Source organism: Myotis lucifugus, unplaced genomic scaffold (genome assembly GCF_000147115.1).
Source record: "Myotis lucifugus unplaced genomic scaffold, Myoluc2.0 scaffold_640, whole genome shotgun sequence".
In the NCBI taxonomy this organism is placed as follows: Eukaryota; Metazoa; Chordata; class Mammalia; order Chiroptera; family Vespertilionidae; genus Myotis; species Myotis lucifugus.
This window is the reverse complement of record NW_005871688.1, coordinates 362,113-372,629: the sequence shown is the minus strand read 5'-3', so window position 1 is coordinate 372,629 and position 10,517 is coordinate 362,113.

Here is a 10,517-nt window from a genome sequence, read left to right as displayed (position 1 = left end):
CCTGGTCAGGCTCAGAGCAGGGCTAATTGGGGAGTTGGGGCACCGCCCCCTGTCATGCTCAGAGCAGGGTGGATTGGGAGGTTGTGATGCCACCCTCAGTCACACTCAGGGTGGGGCTGATTGGGGGGTTGGGGCACCGCCCCCTGTCACACTCAAGGCAGGGTCGACGAGGAGGTTGCCGCGCCACACCCTGTCACGCACAGAGCAGGGCCAATCAGGGGGTTGGGGCGCTGCCCCCTGTCACGCACAGAGCAGGGCCTATCAGGGGGTGGGGTGCTGCCCCCTCTCACGCACACAGCAGGGCCAATCAGGGGGATGGGGCGCTGCCCCCTGTCACTCACAGAGCAGGGCCCATCAGGGGGTTGAGGAGCTCCCCCCTGTCATGCACAGAGTAGGGCCCATAGGGGAGTTAGGGCACTGCCCCCTGTCACACACAGAGCAGGGCGGATCAGGGGGTTGGGGCACCGCCCTCTATCACCCACAGAGCAGGGTCGATCAGGGGGTTGGGGCGCCGCCACTGTCACACTCAGGGCAGGGCTGATGGGGAGGTTATGGCTCTACCCCGTCACACACAGAGTAGGGCCCGTGGAGGGGGGTGGGTTGGGGCACCGCCCTCTATCACCCACAGAGCAGGACCAATCAGGGGGTTGGGGCGCCGCCACTGTCATACTCAGGGCAGGGCCAATGGGGAGGTTATGGCTCTACCCTGTCACACACAGAGCAGGGCCCGTGGTGGGGGTGGGGTGGGGGGTGGGGGGCCGCCCCCTGTCACACACAGAGCAGGGCTGATCAGGGGGTTGGGACATCGCCCCCTGTCACACATAGAGCCACAGGGCGATCAGGGGGTTTGGGCGCTGCCCCCTGTCATGCTGATCCGGTGCCAGGAGGCTTCGTGGCTCCGCTGATCCCGGTGCTGGGAGGCATATTACCCTTTTACTATATAGGATAAAGGCCTGAGGGCCGGCTGGTTTGCCCTGAAGGGTGTCCTGGATCAGGGTGGGGGTCCCCCACTGGGGTGCCTGGCCAGTTTGGGTGAGGGCTGAGGGCTGCTTTCAGGCTGGCGGTTGTTGATTGAAGCTCCCAACCGCTCCTTTTTTTAATTTTATTCTGGGCCAGCTTTAGCTCTGGCTCTAGCTCTGAGAGCAGGTATCTGGTTTGTTTCGGTTCTATAATCGAAACAATGTATAATTCCAGCTCTGAGATCCCGGCCTATATTTGTTAGAATGTTTCAAACTGCAAGCTCAGAGGCCGGCAGCGAAGGCGGGGAACGTTGGAGTCTGCAGTAACTGAAGCAAGCAAGCCTCATGTTCGCTTCCAGCTGCCTGGCTGCCGGCCGCCATCTTGGCTGACAGTTAATTTGCATAAGGATATGCTGATTAGCCAATGGGAAGGGTAGCGGTCGTACGCCAATTACCATGTTTCTCTTTTATTAGTGTAGATATATATATGTGTGTGTGTGTGTGTGTGTGTGTGTGTGTGTGTGTCAATTGATTTCAGACAGAAAGGGAGAGGGAGAGAGAGATAGAAACATCAGTGATGAGAGAGAATCATTGATGGGCTGCTGCCTGCACACCCCACACTGGGGATCAAACCCGAAACCTGGGCACGGGCCCTGATGGGAATCCAACGGTGACCTCCTTGGTTCATAGATCAAGGCTCAACCACTGAGCCATGCAGGCCAGGTCCAACTAATCTCTTTTAATCTGCACTATGAACTCTGAAGAATACGACTCAGAGCAGTTAAGCAATACATCCTATATAATAAAAGGCTAATGTGCTAATCAACCGAACAGCGGAACGACCAGTCGCTATGACGCACACTGACCACCAGGAGGCAGATGCTCAATGCAGGAGCTGCTCCCTGGTGGTCAATGCGCTCCCACAGGGAGAGCACCACTCAGCCAGAAGCCCTGAGCTGGACTCATGGCTGGCGAGTGCAGCGGCAGTGGCAGGAGCCTCTCCCACCTCTGAGGCAGTGCTGAGGATGTCCAACTGATGGCTTAGGCTCGCTCCCCTGGGCCTAAGTCCGACATCCCCTGAGGGCTCCTAGACTGCAAGAGGGCACAAGCCGGGCTGAGGGACCCCTCCCCTCCCCCACACACACACCCTGAGTGCATGAATTTTGTGCACCAGGCCTCTAGTCCAGGGGTGGGCAACCCCTGGCACGCGTGCCAAACATGGCACGCCAGTAACTTTTGCTGGCACGCGAAACCCTCTCTTATAATCTTCCATTTACAATTTTTGTGAACATTTGAATGACTTAAATGTTAAATTACAAGGAACTGGCAAGACACTTGATGTTATGTTTGGTTACATAAAGGCTTTTGAAAAGAAACTGGAAGTCTTTAAAAGGGATGTGGATGGTGAGAGATTTAGATATTTCCCAAACCTTAAGAGGCACATCAAAGACCTCCCGAAAGATGACAGGACAGACTGTCAAAGCCTTCAAAAGCTGTTTTTAAACATCATCGAGTCAACTATTGAGCAGTTCTTCTCAAGATTTGTGAAATTCAGAGAACTGGAAGAGACAGCAAAATTCATGAGGTTTCCAGACAGCATGAAATGGGAGGAACTAAACTTACAAATGTTTTCATGGATAGACATGGCTGACTTTGAAATGCAGTTGATTGAATTTCAGAGTAGCTCAATTTGGAAGCAGAAATTTATTGACCTTAGAGTTGACTTGGAAAACATTAAAAAAAGCGATTAGAGACAGGAGTACCAGAGAGAAGTGTCGAAAACGAACTATTGAGGACTTGGAATGCCATTCCAGAAATTTTTTTTTCTGTTTAAAAAACTTTGCAACAGCGTTACTCTCCATGTTTTCATCCACATACGCTTGTGAATCTTTGTTCTCAGTGATGAATTTTGTTAAGTCTCATAATAGGAGTAGCCTGACGGATGAAAGTAGTAGCTTGTGCATATCTCTGAAGGTCACGAAATATAAACCTGATGTAAAATCTCTGTCATCAGTGATGCAGCAGCAAAGTCTCACTGATAATGTCAAACGGAGTCATAAAGTTTTCTGTCGGACTATCAGTGTACATGTATACATTAACAAATAAATTATTTTTCATCATCATATACTGTGTTTTTGTCGCTTGAATGAATTTTATTATTTCTTCAAGGTTCTTCACATACGTACACCTTAAGAGATATCAAGTAGGCGTAACATGTTCTCAAAAAATTAGGGTTGGCACGCAGAAGAATTTTGAGTCAGAGATTTTGCTGGTTTTGGCAAGCACTCACAAAAAGGTTGCCCACCCCTGCTCTAGTCTTATAATAATCATGTATTTTACAATTATCAGAACCCAGAACGTCTGACTCTTAAACCCAGTTAGTGCCTGTATTAACAAATTACAGTCCCTCTATACTTTCCCCTTTCTTGAATTTTCTCCTTAGACTTGTTTGAAGTCCTCTTCCCTGTCTCATTTTTCCTTCTCTATCCTTTAGTCTATGCTCCTCATACTCTCCCAGAACCTCTCCAATTAATCTCTTTGCCTACATATATTTCCTCTCATTTTATATCATGTTATTCCAATAATAGCTAGAATAATCCAGGACACAGCATTTATTTCCTGGTTTTAAGTATAAGTGAAGGGGGGGGGGGAAAGTCCTGTCCTCAGACAGTGGACCAGATAACCTCAAAAGCTTTGTCAACCTCCAATTTTTCATGATTATTGGAAATTAACTAGGATTCAGAAAAAATGCATTAACTGGAACAAATAAAATAAAAAACACTCTCCTTAAATCTGGGAGTTTTGATAAAGACAAAATAAGAGGTCTTGTGTAGCACAGAGATTAACTGAATACTTATATGTGCCAGCACTGTACACAATCATTTATACTGATCTTATTTCCTCCTCCTCACAGATCTATAAAGTAGGCATTATATGTCCCCTGGTTTGCAAAGGATTACACAGCTAGTGAGTGGTGAAAGGGGAATTGAAACCCAGTGATTCTGATTTCTAGGTCCAGGCTCTAAAATTCGACAGAACTGACTCCCTCTAATATCACCACCTACCCAACTTGTTTCACATTATGAGCCCAAGCTTCTCTGTTTTAGGCCATACTGAGCTTTACAAATAATAGGCACTCAATATTGTAATTGAATTGTTAAAAACTTGGAATTAGGAAAGCCCTCAAAAGGTTCCTTGAGATAGGCCTTTGCCTGGATCATTCCAAATTAGCTTCTCTAGAAAGAATCTTTATAATTACTAAGGGCCCTTGTTCCTGTAGGTCACAAGCATTAATATTTTTAAATTATTAATGCAAGAACATTAACTGATACTGAAGCTATGCTATCCACGTGGAAACTCTAAATTAAAAGCACTTTACAAAGAGCTATGAACTTTCTAGATATTTTATTGTGGGCTTGGCAACACACACACACACACACACACACACACACACAAACAGGATTGCAACACAGATAAACAGACTGCATAGTTCATTGCTGCTGTTATTTATAAGAAATATGTTATTAAGTATTGCATCTGCTGTATCACAAAATACTGATAGCTGCAACTATATGTAAAGAGGGTTTTGTTGGTGGTGTTTTATTGCAAGTTATAGTTCACTTTAGTTTTGCATTTACAATTAGTGGTCAATTATACAAGTTATAAGTTCTGTAAAAAAAAAAAATGTCAACAGTGTCACTTTAAAATGGAATCAGAGCTATCATTCCAGGGGAATTGCCTTGCATGTCTTATGCCTCAACTTTCTGCAATATTAAAACGGGGCAAAATAACCTTTGGACCGGGTCTAAATCAAGATTGTGTCCCAAAGGACTGTTTACAAGGATAACAAGAAAGCACATATTATGGCCACCAACTGGTGACTACCAAACTAAAAATTAAAAACATTCTTGCCCTGGTCAGATTTCTCAATGGTTAGAACATCGGCCCATGGACCGAAGGGTCATGGGTTTGATTCCCAGCCCAGTTGGGGCCAAGCAGGAGGCAACCAATTAATGTGTCTCTCTCACATGGATGTTTCTCTCTCCCCCCTCCCCTCCTCTCTCTACCTTCCACTCTCTCTAAAAAATCAGTGGAAAAAATATCCTTGGGTGAGGATTCAAAAAAACACACATTTTTTAGAATCAGTGTCACTGTGTTTTCTGCACCAATGACAGCGCTTTCCCTCTACTGATATAATTGTCCCCCTTCCCTTTCTCATAGATACACCTTGCCTTGCTTCTGTCTCCCAGTTGGAGCACTATTTGGGTTTCTGCCTGAATTGTGCTTCCCAAATAGCTATTTTTAAAATCTCAAATAAATGGTTATTTCCTTTCAGTCTGGGCTTTGATTTTTAGGTTAACGTGTCTGATTGTAGGAGTGGGATCTGAAATAGTTTCACCTTCATGGACTAGCATCTCCTGGAACCAGGTGTGGTACCAACAGAGCCTCTTGTGTGCTCCTGGCTTCCATGGGCCACTTTCTCCTTCACCGAAGAAGCCCTCTGAGGTTTGGAAGTCCCTCCTTTTCGGTGGAGACCAGGAGGGTTTTTCCCTCAGGGTGTGGGTGATTGTCGTGGGGTGAATGTCCTGGTGCGGGTGTGCAGCGTGCAGGAGCTGGCTACCTCACAGGGAGGAGGGGCATTTCAGAGCTCTTACTCTCGTAAGAAGCGCCATGGGGACAAGTAGCTCACAGGGGTTTCCCTGATGAAGGAGTACTCATTTGGTTGAGAGCTCTTTTTTTGTTTGTTTGTTTTTGTTTTTGCTAAACTTTTTTTTTCTTTAAGTGAGGAGAATTCTTTCATATGGAAAGAGTTAGTACAATCACATATTTGAAAGAAGAAACAATAGGGAAAAGTGAAGGGTCTTTTGTTTCTCTTCCTTGCCTTTGCCTGCTATGCAGTTTGTCATAGAAAAAGATTTCATAAGGGCAGGGATCCAATCCTCTTGGGAACAATGAAATACATTCTTTAATTGATAAGCAGAAGTTTCTAAAAGATAAAAATAATTTCTGTAAAAGAATTCAAAAAGAAACTGGCCATCTGAGTAGGTACTTTAACATTTCTTAATGTTTGTCCTGCCTGAAACCTGACAAGATATTTCAAAAAATTTAATAACTCTGATCAGGAATTTGGCACAACTGTAAGCTGATTTTTCAGTCAAATAGGAGTTTAAAGCCTCCTCAGTAACTTTCCAAGGCCTTTCTAACAGATCATCAGAAATGTAAACACAGCCCATAACTGCCTAAGACTAAACAAAACAAAGGGAAAGAATCTTCAAGTTTTAGACATCTGAACAAGTTAACTTATTCCAACTGTTATGAATGAATGGGGTTTTGCCTTATTGTACCCATCTCAAGGCTGAAATATTTAAGCAACAAAACTATCAGGGTGTGTGTGTGTGTGTGTGTGTGTGTGTGTGTACCTCTAGAGGAAATTCTTAGAATTGGTTCATAAAGAGCACAGTTGAATTGTGTGAGAAATGTGCTCACCTGTCCAAACTCAAATAATGGACTCAGAGACATGAAGTGCAGCAAAAGTGAAACTTTTAATGTCTTACAAGATCAGGTGTCTGGTATGCAGGCACACCTGGGGCAGTTACAATAAGCAATTTATCCCTAGTGCGTAAGTCCCTCCCCGGTTCCTCATTGGCTGAGCACTATGGGGTGTACACTCTTCCCGGATGTCACCTAAGTTTCCTATTGGGCTATTTAAAAAGTGGCTGTGGGCTTTGGTTTGTCTCCACCTCCCTTTGTCTCTGTGGTGGGAGGCCTCCTGGGGTGTGTGCCTTCTGACAGTATAGTCTTTACCGACTTCCTCACTTCATCGTGATCCATCCTCCCCTGTTGGGCTCTTTCTAACATCCTGTTTGCCCGGGGGCTTTCCAGGTGCATGAGCCTTGTCACATCCACAGGCCGCCATGCAGGATTTTCCCTTCCGGGTTAAATGCCTTGCCTTGAAGATGGACCACCTCTGGCTTTATTTCTAACAAATCCCCTCCTCTTTTCTTTTTACTTTTATTGGTCTTATTTTCACACTTGTATTTTTCATTTTTCAAATTGCTCTCTGTTGACTTTCCTCATCGTAGTAGAGTGAGTCCAATTTAGTTTCTAATAATAGCAAATTATTTTGCTGATAGGTCATGGGCATCTGCTTGTTAATAGCTGCCTCAATTAGTCTCTGTGCTAATCCTCTTACACAGGGGATAATACAGCACCTTACCGCTGTAGGACTCCTGCTGCAATGATGAGAGATGTAAGAATCAAGGCTATTAAGACTTTCCATTTTCCAAAGCATCCTTCCAACCCATCCTGTGAAAGGGTTCATCGATGCTGGTATTTTCTGCCAGTTCATTAGCCAAAGTCATCAGTCCCCAAGAGGGCCTTTGTAATTGTGCCATGGGGAGCTGTGTTATTGGGAATGAAGTTACAACATTTTCCTCCCAACATAACATGACACCTCCTTTCTCTGCCAGTATCATGTCTCGTGCTGTCTTGTTTTCCTAAACCATCCGGCTAGTGGCATCCAACTGAATAGCTACAGCTGAAGAGCATCCCATGTGTAATTGTAAACCTCTGCTGATTATAATAGATGTAGTTAATCCAGTCCACATTTTTATTGATAGTGGACCACTAGAAAAGTGTAGACTCAAATCCAGCAGCTATCTGTTTCCAGGCCTTAAATTCATTAGGACCCCCCCCCCCCATCGGGACTCCTATTGAATCAATATAAATATTGGAGTCAAAAGATCCTGCCCCTGCTCTTCATTCCCTGTGACAATTCTGTCTGGATTCTCAGTGGAATGCCAGGGTGAGTGGAATGGCCAATTGAAATAGGGCACAGGTCCCAGTCCAGTTGGATGGTAATGAGTTATGGAGATTCCTTTCCCCACAATACCACCAGACATCAGCCTGGGGTATGTTTGACCCATTTGTGATGTTTAAGACATTGGTGCAAGTGGTCAGCTCTCCCAAGGGGTCTAGTGAATTCAGCGCCTGCCTAGAGAGGCAAGAGGAATAGTCCACATTCTCTATAGAGAAAGAGGGGATTGCCCCGAGGGTCTGATCTTCACAAAGTGGGAAAGAGCAAGGACAGACTCCTACAGGTCTCATTTCCCCATGCATCCTTGTCTTGATACAGGGCCAGCATGCAATACATCCCGCCAGATCAGTACCCCATCCAAGAGGAAATGGAACTACCTGCACTTGTGGCCATCCAGCAGCGCATGCAAAGCAATCACTCTTGTTAAGAGCCTGCGCCATAAATTTGATGGGCTTAAGCCATCAGTTGAACATCCCCCGAGGGCTCCTGGACTGTGAGAGGGCACAGGTCAGGCTGAGGGACCCCCCCTCCAGTGCATGAATTTTGTGCACCAGGCCTCTAGTTGGTTTATAAAAAAAAGCCATAGATTTCTGGGTGTTAATTTTGTAACCAGCTACATTACCAAATTTATTCATTAAGTCTAGTAGTTTCTGATGGAGTCATTGGGATTTTCTGTGTACAATATCATGTCATCTGCAAATAATGACAGTTTTATTTCTTATTATCCAATTTGGATGCCTTTTATTTCTTCTTGTCTGATCACTATGGCTAGCACTTCCGGTACTATGTCGAACAAGAGTGGTGAAAGTGGGCACCCCTATTTTGTTCCTGTTCTTAGGGGAAATGGTTTTAGTTTTTTTCCATTGAGTATGATATTGACTGTAGGTTTGTCATATATGGCCTTTTTCATGTTGAGATATACTCCCTCGATTCCCACTTTGCTGAGAGTTTTTATCAAAATGGGTGTTTGATTTTGTCTTGTGCTTTTTCTGCATCTATTGATATGATCATGTGATTTTTGCCTTTCAATCTGTTCATCTGATGTATCAAGTTTATTGATTTGGGAATATTGTACCAGCCTTGCATCCCTGGAATAAATCCCACTTGATCATGGTGTATTATCTTTTTAATATATTGCTGGATCCGATTTGCTAATATTGTGTTGAGGATTTTTAGCATCTATGCTCATCAGGGATATTGTCTTGTAATTCTCTTTCTTTGTAGTGTCTTTATCTAGTTTTGGAATTAGGATAATGCTGGCCTCATAAAAAGACTTTGGAAGTGTTCCTTCCTCTTGGATTTTCTGAAATAGTTTGAAGAGTATAGGTGTTAGTTCTTTGAATGTTTGGTTTAAAACTCCCCTGTGAAGCCATCTGGACCTAGGCTTTTTGATTACTGCTTCTATTTCATCAGTTATTATTTGCCTATTCAGGTTTTTTTATTCTTCCTGATTCAGTTTTGGGAGATTGTATTTTTCTAGGAATTTGTCTATTTCATCCACATTGTCCAGCTTGTTGGCATATAGTTGTTCATAGTATTTTCTTATAATCCTTTGTATTTCTGTGGTGTTAGTGGTTACTTTTCTACTTTTGTTTCTGATTTTATTCATTTGGGTCCTCTTTCTTTGCTTCTTGATGAGTCTGACTAATGGGTTACCAATTTTGTTTATCCTTTCAAAGAACCAGCTCTTGATTTCATTGATTTATTGTATTGTTTTTTAGTCTCTATATTATTTATTTCTGCTCTACTCTTTATTATTCCCTTCCTTCTACTTAGTCTGGGCTTTTCTTGTTGTTCTCCTTGTAGTTCTTTAAGTTGTAGTGTCAAATAATTTATTGCTGATTTTTCTTGTTTTATGAGGTAGGCCTGTAGTGCTATGAACTCTCAGGACTGCTTTTGCTGTTTCCCAGAGATTTTTGGTTGTTGTGTGTTCATTTTCATTTGTTTCCAGGAAGTTTTTTATTTCTTTCTTGATCTTGTTGATAACCCATTCAGTGTTTAATAACATGCTATGTAGCCTCCATGTGTTTGAATGTTTTGGGGTGTTTTTACTGAAGTTGATTTCTAATTTCATTCCACTGTGATCTGAGAAGATGCTTGATATGATTTCAATCTTCTTGAACTTGTAGAGACTTGTTTTGTGTGCTAACATGTGGTCTATCTTTGAGAATGACCCATGTGCACTTGGGAAGAATATATATTCTACCTCTTTGAGGTGAAATGTTCTACAAATGTCAATTAAATCCATCTGATCCAGTGTGTCCTTTAGAGTCTCTGTTTCTTTGTTAAGTTTTTCTCTGGAAGATCTATCCAGTGAAGTCAGAGGGGTATTAAAGTCCCCTACTATGATTGTACTGTTGTCAATCTCTCTGTTAAAGTCCTCTAGAAGTGTTTTTTTATTATTATATATATTTAGGTGCTCCTATATTGGGTGCATATATGTTTACCAGGGTCATATCCTCCTGTTGGATCGATCCCTTTAGTATTTTGTAGTAACCTTTGTTGTCTCTTGTGATGGCTTTCATTTAAAGTCTATTTTGTTGGATATGAGTATTGCTACTCCAGCTTTTTATTCTTCTCAGTTTGCATGAAAAAAAATTTCCATCCCTTCACTCTCATCCTGTGTGTATCTTTTGTTTTGAGGTGGGTCTCTTGTAAAGAGCATACAACTGGGTCATGTTTTTGTATCCATTCAGCTACCCTACACCTTTTGATTGGAGCATTTAATCCATTTACATTTA